This window comes from Calidris pugnax, unplaced genomic scaffold, assembly GCF_001431845.1.
Source record: "Calidris pugnax isolate Ruff unplaced genomic scaffold, ASM143184v1 scaffold4, whole genome shotgun sequence".
NCBI lineage: Eukaryota > Metazoa > Chordata > Aves > Charadriiformes > Scolopacidae > Calidris > Calidris pugnax.
The window spans coordinates 1,056,653-1,071,420 of NW_015090781.1; the positions used below are offsets into that span (position 1 = coordinate 1,056,653).

Below are 14,768 nucleotides of genomic sequence, written 5' to 3' on the forward strand. Positions count from 1 at the left end.
GACTTAAATAGGTCATGAGGAAAGCTTTGGTTTCAGAAAAAAATTCTTCATTTGATAGAAGCCTGATTGTGAATGACAAAGAAGTGTTACGTGCTGTTTACTCTTCCCAGATATTTTATAAGTTTTAAGTTTTGTGTAAATCCAGTTAATGAAAAAAGTGTCCACATCTGGTTTTACGTGTGACTAACTTACCGGGCAAACTGGGCAATCAGTGGGAAGTCTTCACAGTGTACCACCAGTGACTTCAACAGCGGACACTAAAGCAAGGGATTTACAACCTCTGAAACACGCCAGCATTAAAGTAAACAAGCGCCCAGCTAATGCTCTGTGGTTCATGCCAGAATTTTAGTCCGTTGAACCTCAACCTCACTCAGATTTAAAGCAATGAATTTGCAGGGTTCATTTAGCAAAAGAAAGCATGGCATACCGGGTGTCAGCATGTTGCACAAGTTGAAGCAACAGCAGCAGCGGTTCCATGCCTACACTGGCTTCTGCATACATTGGGGTGAGACCTGAGTCCTGAAGAGCTCGTGCTCTGACGTGTGCTCAAATTCTCGCATCCAGTAGAAATACTTCATAAATTATGGTTCTATACTCTTTGTAGATACCAGCCAGAATTTCATTTCCCAGCCTGCACCTACCTTTTTCCCTAAAATGCTTGCTAATGACATGGCTGCTCAGTGGCATGCCAGCTGCTTTCTGAAGAAAACATGGCCTGTGCCTGTGAAAAAGAGCGGAGCGTTAGGGAATAGCACCTCCCTAACGCCGAGCTGTGGAAAGCCACAAGGGCTACTGAGAGGCATTGGGCGGGCTGAAGGTATGAGACTTGGCTCAGCCTGCTTATGTGAGAATTAAATCCTTATTCTTTAATTGAGGAATTGTCACACAAAAATATTTGACTGGATTTGTGGGAGAAATGGGCCAAAAGTTAGTAAGAATATACGACTTCATGCACATAAATGGAACTTTAAATAATTATGCAGATATAGAATACTACACGTAAAAGGTAAGTACATGTCTTGGTAGGTTATTTCAACACAAGAAAAATAACAGACAGAATGATGTGAGAACACAAATACAGTGACAAAGGGGAGATATATATATTTCTTTTTTATAACACTATAAGAATCATATGCCTAGGAATTGAATATATCACCTAAAACCAGAGAACTGTGGGGAATTTTCAAAGGAGAGAGACCTGAAATGAGCAAACAAAACTTTAGGACATGCATCCATTAGCATGGTGACTCAACACAGAGGTGGGAAGACCAGAAATTTCCTTATTTCAGTATGAATGAAAGAAGAAACTCTGCATAAAGACCATTTCAAACATGTGGTGTTGCTAATCCATTCCAGACAGTTAGGTGCCCTCCGTTGTTCCATGTGTGTCCCCCACCCCTCTACTAATATTTATGATACCATTTTTATACTTTGTTAAATGTTTTTCCTTTCATTGTCACTGCTTAACATATATTAGAACAAGGCAGTATAAAAGTAGGAAATGGCTGAATGAAGGAGAAATTATGTCAGAGCTATTAGCTAAGATTAATTTTCTTCCCTTACGGTAAGACAGAACCTGAATACATGAGTAGATAGGTATATGAAATTAGGCAGCATCTGCTATGTAATAACAATAGTCAATAGGAAAAAAATAAGTGCAATGTCTTGTTTTCCTTCTAAAGAAAAAGCATTTAATTTTATTTACACAGATAAGCTACAAAGCAATCATCACAGACCACTACTCACATCTGAATGCAAGGAAATCAGGAGAGAAGGTGCCTAACAACAGGTCTATATTTTACCCCCTATCTCTGTGCAGGTGAAAGTTTGAATTAAAAAAAAAAAAGAAAAAGGTATCATATTAAAAAAAAAATAACATTTAAAAATTTCAAAAGAAATTAAAAAAAGAAAATATGGTCAAATTTACTGAATTCTCATTTCTAGAGAAGACAAAAAGAAAAGAACGTCTCCCGCCCACCCAGTAATGTCAGCACTCAACTTGAAAATAGTGACAACACAAATAAAAATAGGAAGAAAAGTAGGAATTAATTCAATGTCATCAGCAGAAAGCTGTAAAGTTTGACTGGGCTTCTCCAAGTGTCAATTTGGGCAGAGCTGGCTGGTTACACAAGACCAGAGAAAGCAGCTTTATGCAGACATCCTAAGCCCTAAAATCCAGTGAATTTCCCAAGGACGTCTACTGCACACAGATCCTCCAGAGGGGTCCTCCTTGTATTCGACTGGATGAGAGTTTTATAACATGGGCATCACTTCTGAGTGTTAAACCAAGCTGAATTTGGACTTGTCTAAGCATTCAATAAACTGGATTCAAACCCATCTTTTTGGCTATAAAAAAAGAGTACGTTGTCATTACACACCAAATAAATCTTTGCAGATAATAATCTTACTTTTACACACTTCAGGCCTTGTGCCAATAACTATTCTTTTTTAAGGTTGTACACATTTCATGGTTATTTTCATGATGTCACTAAGATATTACCATTTTTTTGGCTTGCTTAGACTATGAAAGTGAGTATTACACCATTGTTTATAAATTATGACCCCTTCAAAGAGAAAGGGATTAGTTTAAGTTAAAGGATAACAGTACTATAAAGTCATATGGATAAAAATAGGCTATGAGTACATTTAGAACACAGGTTAGTAAAAATTAAAAAAAAAAAAGTTTATCTCTTACAGAAGTAGAGATTTGGAGCAGCCTTCAAATTGTTCAAACTAAGTTTGAAACTGTTAAGGAAGGGGGTTTATGCCCAGACAGGTCTTACTCAAGTTAGAAATTAGAGCTTGTGACATGAATTTTTGCATATTCAGAGTTGAATCCTCTCTGGGCACCTGCAAGGACTGGCAGCATTTTTATTTTTTTTTTCTTGCTTGATGCAGGACATAGCTTTAAAAGCTTTCCCTGCTCCTCTTTTTTTGCTGAAAAAGGTTAAGAGAGTTCATGCTGGGAACCCGAACTGGTCCAGTACTGCAAAAAAATCCAGGTGTCTGCGTTGGTACTCCTTGCTGGCGTACTCATGGTTAAAGTAGCCGTCGGGTTTGGACTGATAAGGATTTATTGGTTACTGTGCCAAAAACACATAAAAAGATTTAAAAAAAAAAACAAACCAAACCAAAGAACATCCCTTTGACACATCACAATTTCTTTTCCTCTGACACATTACAATTTTCAGGGACATCATTTTGAACTGAAGTTTCAGTACTGTTAATGGAGTGCTGGAAAGCAATTAATGGAGTGGCTAGTTTATCGTGGTTATGATGAGAGGGAGAGTTGAACAAATTTTCTTTTTATCCCTGGAAACTCAGCCTGGCTGCAACCCATTCTGGTCTTACATTCCTAAATATTTTTGTAAGTTCACATGACTCTGTACAGTAGGAAAGCTTAATACAGTATTCAAACTTCACTCAAATGGGAGAATTGTCCCTTGTGAGGCACTTGCACTTCTCAGAAATACCTAAAAGCAATTAATGGTACAAAGGAGAAAAAAGCTACCAAATTCTCAACTTAGCTGCTGACAGAGTACAGAAAACACTGTTTTATTCTGAACACAATGTACTTTGAACTCCCATTTCAGCTGAAAAGCATGTCTTTAAGGTCTTTTAAAAAGTATTAACTTACTTTCCCTTAAGAAAGAAAAGTGAATATTGAACATAAAAAAATGGCAAGCACATTTGACGAAAATAACAAATGCACCATGTGTCTGGGGAACTTACATTAGCTATAAATGTTTCTTTCATTGGCCATTAATTATAGCATCATAGCAAAAGTGTTACAGTTATCCTTGAGAGGGTATTCTTCTTAATATTTTTTTTCAGGTACCTACAACTAAAATTTTTTTCCTGACTTAGCATCTTTCATAATTTTTCACAGACACAAAGTAATTGATTTTAAGAGTTTCAAGCTGCCCCTTTGGCAGTTTTCTGGGTTATAAAAGCATGATAAAAATATTTTATTTATGCTTCAACAAGTTTCTTGCATTATGCTAACTCAAGTGGCTTATTTTTAACTCAATCTGCTTATTTCCACAAGATGAAGCTCACTATCAATTTTATTTTATTCTTTCAAGTTCACAAGCAAATAAAAATACACATTTTTATTCCAGCACAATGTTTCTTTCTGTATTCTCCTTGGCAAAGCACTTTCTAAAGTAGAGCATAGAGGAATTTCGTAATTCTTTTTTTTCCCAGAATATCTGCATAGCTCAGACTATACAAACATCCTCTATAGCTCTCCCAGTCACTTTCCATTTCAAGAACTAGGCAATTTGTGTTAACACAAGACAGCTTATCATGTGCTAAGTCTGTGTGCAATTTTCTCATGAGAACAACCATTTTGTATCTACTAGACACATGCAGCTCTATACCACACCCAACTAATCAATTCTGTCTATATTAAGAAGTGGGGAGAAAAACTGCCCACAGCTGTTATATTAAATCAGCTTTCCTAACGACTTCAGACAGCTTGTTTGGGGGATTGGGTTCTTTTAAACTAAAATGGTATAAAACACAGACCTTCTTTCTATTGCTTTTTAAGTACATTCTATTTTTTTATTTATTTTGCCTTCTCAGAGATTATTGGAGAAGTACAAATGTCAGAGAACAAGCTATGCTTTCTGCAGGCATCTCCACAAGTTTTGAGGGCAACAAGCTACCAGGGTCGTTGGGTATCCTTGGAGGATTTATGGACCAGCATGGTATGAATGATTTACAGCATGTTTTCATTAGAGACCTTCACAGGCTAGTCTATAGACACGAACTTTGGAAGAGAATAATATATATAAAGTCTTTTTCTTACAAGCAAATGAGAAATGTCTGTGAATTGATAGGAAGTCGGACAGAGAGAGACAATGAAAGGTATTAGTAGGGCCCAGAAAACTTGCTGGGAGGGATGGATGGAGTTCAGAGCTTTTCTTCTGATACTGAGTTTTACCTAAGCACACCATGACACTGAGGAGATGTTCCTACTCAGAACTTAAGGTACATTTTATGTCCAGGTACTGCCAGATGAGGCATCAAACTTTGGACTTCCCAACAGTAATCCTGAAGACCATATTGCGTATGAAGACAAGAAATATTGTAATATTTTTTTGAGTTTGAAACATTATACCACCAAAAGGTGAGGGATCAAAACCACAAAATACTGAACACAAGGACTTTGTTATCAACTTATTTCACAGCTCACTCCACAAGATTAGCTCAGTTTTCGATCAATGAACACTAATTTTTACCAGCCTGGCTTCCCAGGCTGCTACTCTATGACTTCATACAAACTGCCCTTAAACCACATTTCTGTTTTTCCTAATTCTCCAATTAGTCTGCCATTTCTTTATAGAAAACATGTACAGCTTGCATCAGTCCAAAGTGGTACAGTTCAGCATTATCATTCCAAAAAGATTCTATTTTCTGAATACAAAACAGTTGAAATGAAATACTGACATCTATGACAAAGATGTTTCTGAAACTGCTGTGTCCCCACAAAACATTTTTATTTTGCCATGCTAGCATTTCCAGCATAAATCTGTTTTGTCAGGGAAAAAATGCAAATAGTGACACTCAAAAGTATAGCAATGCAACCTGGCAAACCACTGACGTCATAAATATCGTTACTATACCGCATACATACTAGCAGTTGGCATCTTCGTGCCCAAGCTGAAATCATAGTTTCGTGCCAGAACTGGAGGAATGAAATCCCAGCAGCACATTGAGAATGGCATAATACCCCATCAGGCCAATGAGCAGTGCCTGCACGGGACGGTGGCGCTGGCAAGTCTTCCATTTCGTTATTAGGCAAAGACATGACCTGGTAGTCCCTGTTTTTTCAATTAGGGGGAAAATGCCAAAAGAACCAGAGAAAGAATGTGGCACTTTGGGAGAAAAACAAAAAGCAGGGTTAAGGTAGAAAGAAAAGATGGGAAACACACTTGGTTCTGGACACTTGCCCTAAAACTATGCGAATAATTTCATTAACCTATTTTTTCAGAGTTAATTACTATTTTTAAATAACAGTGTAATATCCTAAAGGAAACATCCTCTCTTTTTAGAGTTACTGCTTATTTGCAGACATAAAGAGGTATTTTCCTGCTGTCTCATCCTCTAAAATACAAAGTGTGTGATGTCTAATAGTTGTATTGTACTGAAAAATAACAAATGACCAGAGCAAAAAAATACATTATCTTTCTGTCAGATTACATTACAAGTGCCTTGATTGGTACTTCATGTTTGTAACACTTATAGAATCATAGAATCATTGAGGTTGGAAGGTACTTCGTGCTTGTAACACTTATAGAATCATAGAATCATAGAATCATGGGGTTGGAAAAGACCCTTTGGATCATCGAGTCCAACCATCAACCCCACTCTACAAAGTTCTCCCCTACACCATATCCCCCAACACCACATCTAAACATCCCTTAAACACATCCAGGGATGGTGACTCCACCCCCTCCCTGGGCAGCCTGTTCCAATGCCCGATACTTACAGTATATATGCCTATTTCAAAGAGGGTAATGTAATTTTTCTTTTCATTTCTAGCTCTTCTGTTTCTGAGAGTCACACTAAGAATAACAAGAGTTTTATAATTCCTGATATAATGCTAAATACTGCATACTAGGACATTATAGCTTCTGGAGTTTTGAGAAGGGTTTTTTTGAGAGTTCTGAGGAGTCGGGGTTTTTTTGACAGGGGGGTTCAAAAAATGCACATACTCAGCCTTTGCATTGCTAAATGAGTAATTCACTGTTAGTCATAGGGTGTAATCAGGAGATCCATAAAGGACAACAGAATTATAATGAAAAGGTAATTAAAAATTAAATTTGCCCTGTTTGGTTTGTGACATTGATCTTGCCTTCATTTCTCCTCTGGTTTCTCAAAATTTCTATGCAACAATTGCAAATTAAATATTCTCCTTCTGTGCAATTCATTAAAACGCTGCCTACAACCAAATAATATTTACTTTGAAATGCCTTCCACCCTGCACTCCTTCTACATGAGGACCAACAGTGCTTTTTCCACGTCCAGTTTCCTGTTTCATAATGTTTTCAAAGGAGTCTCTAGGTCTGGTTTTGAAAATACAAATGCATATATTGGTTGTGATGATAGCACTAGGAGAAGAGGAGTGTCAATTCTGCAAACTCAAATTCCTAGCACTGCGTCAGGATATGGATCTTTACATTAACTCTTGCTTGATATAGTTCTGATTCAATATTTTTCACTGAAAAAAAAATACATTCAGTAAGACAGCTACAGCTGATGTCCATCCATTAATAAAACCAAACCAAACCCAAGGTTTTACATTTGCTATTTGCTAGCAGTATTCTATTATTTTTTTTTTAATGACAGTATGTTAATACAAGTGTTTTATATATAGATCCATGTTACTTGTATTTTTTCCTGTGATATTTTATTACCTCAGATTATATTACTGGAAGAATAGATCAAATTTATGTCTGGACTAAAACAGAGCCTAAAAAACTTATATAGAAGAAAACAAGAGGATGACTTTAACCCCATGCCCTGCAGCCCTGCTAGCATTTGTCATAGTCTTCTCAGGTGCAGAGATGTGCTAGAACTGCCTCGGTCTTGTCCGAGATAAGATAACCTCGCTACCAAAGACAACAAGTTGAGAGTTGTCTCCATCCCCGTTGGGATTTAGTGAGAGCTACTTCAGTTGTTATAGTCAAATATTAAAAGATTTTCTGATCCAGTATAATTTCCTGCTGCCAAACCTGCCTTTCCGCAGCTTACAAGAAAGTGTGGTTTGTATTTACTTCTAAACTTAGCTAACAAATGAATTTTTGTGACACACAGAGCTGCACAAAATATGTCAACTGAGCAGCAGTATCTGCACTCTTGTACTTGTGTCCTTTAAGACTCGCCAGTCAGGCTAGAAGGAATGCATCAAAAATAAATAAATAATAAATTGGAAGAACAGTTACCTTAACTTCAGTATTTCATGAATTTTCAGAGATGTCCTTTTTTGAGCTCAGTGTTTATAATTGCTTTAGTATTGAATATTTGCAACCAAGCATACTTAACATCAATTAAAAAACTTCCAGCTATGCTAGCTGCTTCTAGAAGTGACAAAGGGAATTATCGTTTCATGCAAACACTAGCATTATTGTAATTAGAAAGACAATTTCTTAATCTGATACTGAAACCAAAAGGATAACTCAAAGTTCAATGAGCTCCAAGAAGAACATGAATTGTTTTCAATCTAGTTTAGAGCATGTGCACAAAGTACACATAGTCTCACTCCAGGAGAAAAATCATTCCCCGTGGCTATTCCTGTCCTTCTTCACCTACTGCAATGTTCAACCACTTCAAGGAGTAATGCAGCATAATGAAGTTTTTTGTAAACAATTACAACAAGCCAACACAATAAGAAATTTAACATGAAAAATTCTTAGGTTTCCCCAGGACTCCTAGACATATTACTAGACAAGGAAAAATAATGGTTGGAGCATCTGTATTTTTGTTCTTTGAGAATATTTAAGGTGAAATTAAACAAAGAACGCATTTGTTATCATTAGCAACTAGATGTACAGAATTTACTAAATCCATGTGGGATTTCAAGGGGCAAGAAAACTTCAGATGCTTGAAAGGAATTTGAACTGATTTTACTTCCTCCATATTTCTCCAAATAAAAAAAACTAGATAAAACCGAACAGTTTCAATCATGCCATGACTACTTACACAACAGACAGCTCTAAGAAATAAATTTTAAAATTGCCCTTTCCCTTAGTAACATCACAGCATTTCTCTGAACATGGCTATCTGGCATTTGAGGTGAATTAATGCAGCCGTTTGAGGTCTCCAAGATTATATTTTGTAAGAACACATTGATTTCTTCGTGTGTGTGTGCGTGTGTGTGTGTATACATGCACTCTTCAAAAGTATATGCAGGAAAAGAAAAGTAGTGGCCAGTAATTTAAAGAACATAAATTGCATGTTTTAAGAAGGATATCAGTATATTAAAATGTAAACCTTTATATTTTACCTTTTCATCAACGGACTTTTGCTAAAGAACACCTAAATATCATCCTTTTTTATCAGCTGTTTAACAGCATGTTTTTTAGTATGGTCAAATTTGTTTTGTTTGCATTTTCTGCCCAATTATTCCCTCAACTTTAATTGTTATTACTTCAGTTGCACAGCACAATATATAGTTGCAGAATGTCATACTGAAATTCTACGTGATGTAGGTTTTATGCAGTCTTATTTAATAATAAGTGAAGACAACATGTGACTGCGTAGCACTGCCACACAGTCAGTGACGTTCATAGAATCATAGAATGGTCAGAGTAGGAAAGGACCTTAAAGATCATCTAGTTCCAACCCCCCTGCCCTGGGCAGGGACACCTCCCACCAGACCAGGTTGCTCCAAGCCCCATCCAGCCTGGCCTTGATGGTTTATGATACACCATCACCTAATAAACGTACACACAATCTAAGTGAGACCTGGTCAAGTAAGACTTCTTTATACAGCTAAAAAACTAAAATTAAACCAAAAAATAAATTAAATTTAAATTCTTATAAATACTTTAGTATTATTTTTCTTTGTCTAGAAACATGTCTAGGAAGATTGGCAAAATGCAATGACATGTTTCTATAAAACAGTCACTGTTGAAGTAGTAGCGCCTGGCATGCTTTTCTTCTGGGTCAACTGTGAAAAATATGTGCAATTTTGCTTAGTGATCTTTCATCCTGATTTCCTAAGGAAACACTGCTTATGCAATCATGGTCAGTTGTGTATATTTCTTTATTTTTATTTGCTAGTTCCCTCCACATAGCTTCTGAGCCTGTCAGTTTCAGCCATAGGGGACAAAGGAGCAGCAGTCTCAGAGCTAATTATATTCCTATAAACTTCATGAAAAATTGCATTTAGTTATGAAAGAGAGAGAGAAACTTTACACACCCACTTCAGAAAATGTGCAAATGCCAAATCAGCTCCTTTGAGCACCAGGAGGCCCACAAGAGAGAAGCTGCCACAATAGATTGCCCCCAAGTATTGGTAACAGGGGGAGTTTGTGCAGGACCCAGACTATCCAGAGAATTGTGATGCTGTGGTTGTTGTGGAGGGTAAGAAAATGAGTAGTGTGGACAATAGCTCAGGTACATACTCCAGCTGACATCAGGATGAGGGAATAAGATTTACTTTCCTAGTCTAGGTCTTGACTTTGGGTCCATCACAGCTGGAATACCTGGCTCAGCAACCTCAGTCCTTGTCCCCAAAAGCATCACATGGACTGCATTTTCCAGAAGAGATATTTAGAGGGTAAATATTCTCAAGCATAAAAAGAGTTGCCACAACTGTTACTAATAATAGCTTTTTGCCACACACTGTTCAGGGACCTGTGTCTTTGGCAGGGTCCATCCCATATATTGCCTATGATTCCCTGGGAAACATCAATGGTTAACCCTACTGCCCATAAGTTAAACATAAACAAATAAATAATAACAATTTAAAAAAAAACAAAAAACTGTAGGCCACAGATTTTTTCTATTTAACCCACTTTGCCTTTCTTTTATGGTACTCAGAGCATATGAAAAACTTATTTAAATGTCTACAGTAACCAAAGCTGTCCTGCTCAGATCAATGCACCTCCCAAGAACATAAGACACTGACTACAGCCACTGGAACTGAAACCATTACAAGATGTCAAGTCTTTGCCCCAAACTTTAAATCTGAACTCTCAGCCTTCTGAATATGAAGCCATCTCTACAAGGTGTATCACAGAAATGGATTCAAGATACTCACTCATTTACGGAATCACGGAATTGTCAGAGTTGGAAGGGGCCTCTAGAGATCATCTGGTCCAACTCCCCTGCTAAAGCAGGAATGCCTGGAGCACATTACTCAGGATGGCATCCAGGCGCGTATTGAAGATCTCCAGAGAAGGGGACTCCAGGACGTTTTTATAGAACTACAGAAATTTATAGAATTTATGGTCTGTAGACCTCTTCTGATTAAATTCCATAAAGCTCTTCATGTTTTAACACGAAGCTTCATTACCACACTTTCTTCAAAAAAGTTTATTTAACTTCTTACCTACACTTTTGATTTTCATCCAAATCGAGGGAGCAGTCAAGGCCAATATAACTAAGCACCATACAAAACCTAAGTTTACAGAAAGTTTTTATTTCCACATGGTATTTAAGGAATGATATTCACCTCTTAATACCTCTTGTTAGTGCTGCAAAATAAGCCCAGTGCCACAGAAGTGCATCATGATTCAGAGGCCGTAACACATTTGTGAGTCAAGCTTTCCAAAACAGCACAAGGCGGTAATTCTTAGTTTCAGAAAACTCAAACTAAATGCAGAGAAAGTGGCATCTCTACAGATCGCTCATGAGTCACTGCTCACACACACATACTAAACACAGAAAAAGTGTCTTTTGTGAGATGGTGTTTGTCAAACTGCCCAGTAAAAATTTCATAAATGCATTTAATAAGAAAACTATACGAGAAATAGTTATTGCAGACATTATTAAATGTTTCGCTTTAAATATTAATAACGTACTAGTAAATATGGGATTATATTTCTGTTACTAAAAGGGCAACAACTGTATCTCCAAACGTTTTTTCCTGGCTGGCCGGTTGTATCCCCTGAAAACATACTATCAGATTTCTTCTTACAGCAGTAACAAAATTTAAGACCATCCGAAACAGAAAGCTTGTCATACTCATGCCATGATTAAAAAAATGCAATTTTCTGAGAAGTCTGCAGAAACAAATACAAACCAGGTTCTACTATATTTTGAAAAAATTGCATTTCATTAACAACGTAAGAGTTCTACGATAGTCTTAGCTTTAGAGAAATCAATTCTGTCTTACTATTAGAATGGACAATTAAGGGACAAACAACTTATATTTCTCAGTTTCTGTGATTAAAGTTGCATACAATGAGGAGTCCTAGTTTGAGACAACCACTTGGCGAAGTCTCTCACTTGTGTAACACTGTTGAGAAATCACCTTGGGATTACTGATACTTCTGTAATCCAGTTCCTCTTGTGACACACATTGAAAAACAAAATAATAAGGGGAAAGTTGTCACTAGGTTATTGGAGGAGGGCTTCAAAACTTTCTCTGTTCAAAAAGTAGTTTCAAGCACTCCAGGACAAGAAAGAGCCAGAATATGCAAGTCACTCAGTTCCACCTGATTTTTTCCAACTGAAATTTTACCTTCCTCCAAAGTTTTCAAGTTTGACATTGGATGATTTCATTTTTCACATAAACTAACACTCTCCTGGCTCATGATCTCACAGTAACCACCAAAGAATTCCAGACAGGCATGCTTGTTGTCTCTATGGCATTCACATTACTAATTTTTTTGTTCTGGAGGACCACAAAATGTGCAAAACCAAATTAAAAGTGTAATCCTTAACTCCAGCACACCCGTGTTTCTAAGCTGATCTTTTAAACTTAACACTATCTTGAAGGAAGCTGGATTTTCCTGCTACCATACTTCATAAGGTTCTCTAACTCCCCTTTCAGACTTTTATTCCTTTCAGAAAAGAAATAAAAATTCTTTTTGGTCCATTTTGATGAGACACGAACATCAACAGCGCTTGCTGCCATGGCTCTCTATTTTAACCATCTGCAGCACTGTTCTGGGTTGGCTCGTGTGGAAAAGGCAAAGCTGGGGGAAGGGTTAGGAACACTCATTCAGACGCAGTTTATTCACACCTCTTAGTCGACTATTCCAGCTTCCACCCCACCAGCTGAAACAGGGCCTTTGTGGATATTGGTAAGAACTTCATGGGGCCAGAGAACAAGGGATGGAGCATCCAAATCTGATGAGAATGTCATCACCTGAATTCTAGTCTTTGCATCAAGGACCACTTACGGATTTTTTATTAATGCCATGGCCAAATAGAATCATATACAGAGGAGCTGATATTCACTGGTTTTATGTGTAATGTTGCAAAAAATCAATACAATAAAATCAAGAAGGTTTAGATGGTGATGATTGTAGAGGCTACACGCTGTTCTCAAGCAAGATCTGTTCATGTTGAAGTATTTCTCTAACTAGATAACCAATAGAGTTTTAAGAAGTACACGCTCATTATCCTTCCCCAATGTAAATTAAACCTAAAAAAAAAAAAAAAGAGGAAAAGAGGAAATGTTTTCCTTGATTTCTAAACATTAATGCTTCCAAGTGCAACAGAATTTAATTTACTAATTTCTTTTCTTGCAATAAATTTGCAATCCTCTCCCTTAAATTGTTTTGTCTAAAATATTTGTAAATTTCTACATAAACCTCATATCATTGTTAAACCTAACATTAAACCAGTTAGTAAATAATACACAAGTACTCTTCATTCCAGACCAGTTAATATTGCCAATATTAAAGTATTTGTTACATGTATAACTATGTGCAGAGAAAATTTAGTATTCCTTTACATAACTGTTCAGAAAGTTGGCTTTATCCTAAACCTTCAAAGTGCTTAAGGAATCGCTCCAGACCTTGTATATATATATAGTTTATTTTTAAATTACAGCTAGAATATTCAAATATTTCAGTTACATATACTTACCCACCTTACTACACAACCATGAACAGCATGCAACTTTTCACATAGAGAAAAATATTAGCTAAAGTTGATTTTAGTATGTTTGGGTTTTTTTGCATATGGAAACATTCATACAACTTAGAATACATTCATGCATTCAAGAATGTAGCAACTACTTTAACAGCTCCACATAATGAATGTATTCTTACAAAGCAATATAAAAATAATTTAACTTAAGATGCAGGAGATGTTTTAAAATAGGCATGATATAATTAGTCACTCAAATGAGTGACCTATATATACAGAAAACAGTGTTATTGCAGTATAGTTGTTACTGCTTATTTATTCCATTGAAGTTTCAGAATATTTTCTTCCTAACTCATTAGTTGCTCCTGAGCAGATCATATGGAAACTCATTCATCCTCCCCTCTCCAAATATTGACTAGAAATACACAAGCACAGAGCTTTATCAAGGTTATCCTCTGCTCTACTGACAAATGTTGTCTGACTTCTTTAGTATATAATTAAAATATAAAATTAGAATGGAATTAAAATGGAAGTATTGGAGACCAATGAGTTAAATAACCCAAACTGTATGTCAGGTACGTTAGTGTTACCATTACATATACCAGTCTTCACTGTGATAGCGTACATAGTTCAGTACAAGTCTGTGACTGGATGTTTATTTTTGTTCCAAATTGATAGCAGTGCTTTCCTCTATTTTCCACATCCATCCGCATTCACTCATTTTTATGCTGTTTCTTAACTTTATGACTGCCTAGAAACTCTACTGTGCAATACAGTTCAGAACACCTCAACTTCACTATCCAGTGTTTGGGTTTATATTTAAAATGCAAAGACTATTTAACTGGAGGTGGAAGGAGGCTGGTCAGTTACTCACAGTCTCTCCAGGGATCTCAGTCCAAAGAAAGAGCCATTCTTCAACCATAAGATCTTGTTGTTACTCAGAATCCTACAAGAAGTCAGGAAAGAATGTGATTAATAGAACATGATAATTCCACTGATTTAAAATATGTAATTATAGTAAATTACTGACTCTGTAAAATACTAGTCACAAAATTCTCTGCTTCATTTGCATTTTCCCATCATAGCAGTAAATAAAGATTACAATTTCCTGAGGCGTATAGTTTCTTCTTTATTAAATAAAAGCACATTCAAAAAATATGTCAACAAATGAATTTTGGCTTCAGCTTGAAAATTCTAACACTGATAAATGC

The 14,768-nt window shown here is 36.4% G+C and overlaps 1 protein-coding gene across 1 annotated transcript in view; it reads right to left on the minus strand.

The window, feature by feature from the left end:
- ADGRA1 (adhesion G protein-coupled receptor A1) overlaps nucleotides 1-14,489 on the minus strand; it is a 286,732-nt gene extending 272,243 nt beyond the window's left edge. Inside the window, exon 1 of the mRNA XM_014959599.1 lies at nucleotides 14,432-14,489. The gene's annotated coding sequence lies outside the window, so the exon portion shown is untranslated. The remainder of the gene's footprint in view (nucleotides 1-14,431) is intronic.
- Between the last annotated feature and the right edge of the window lie 279 nt (nucleotides 14,490-14,768).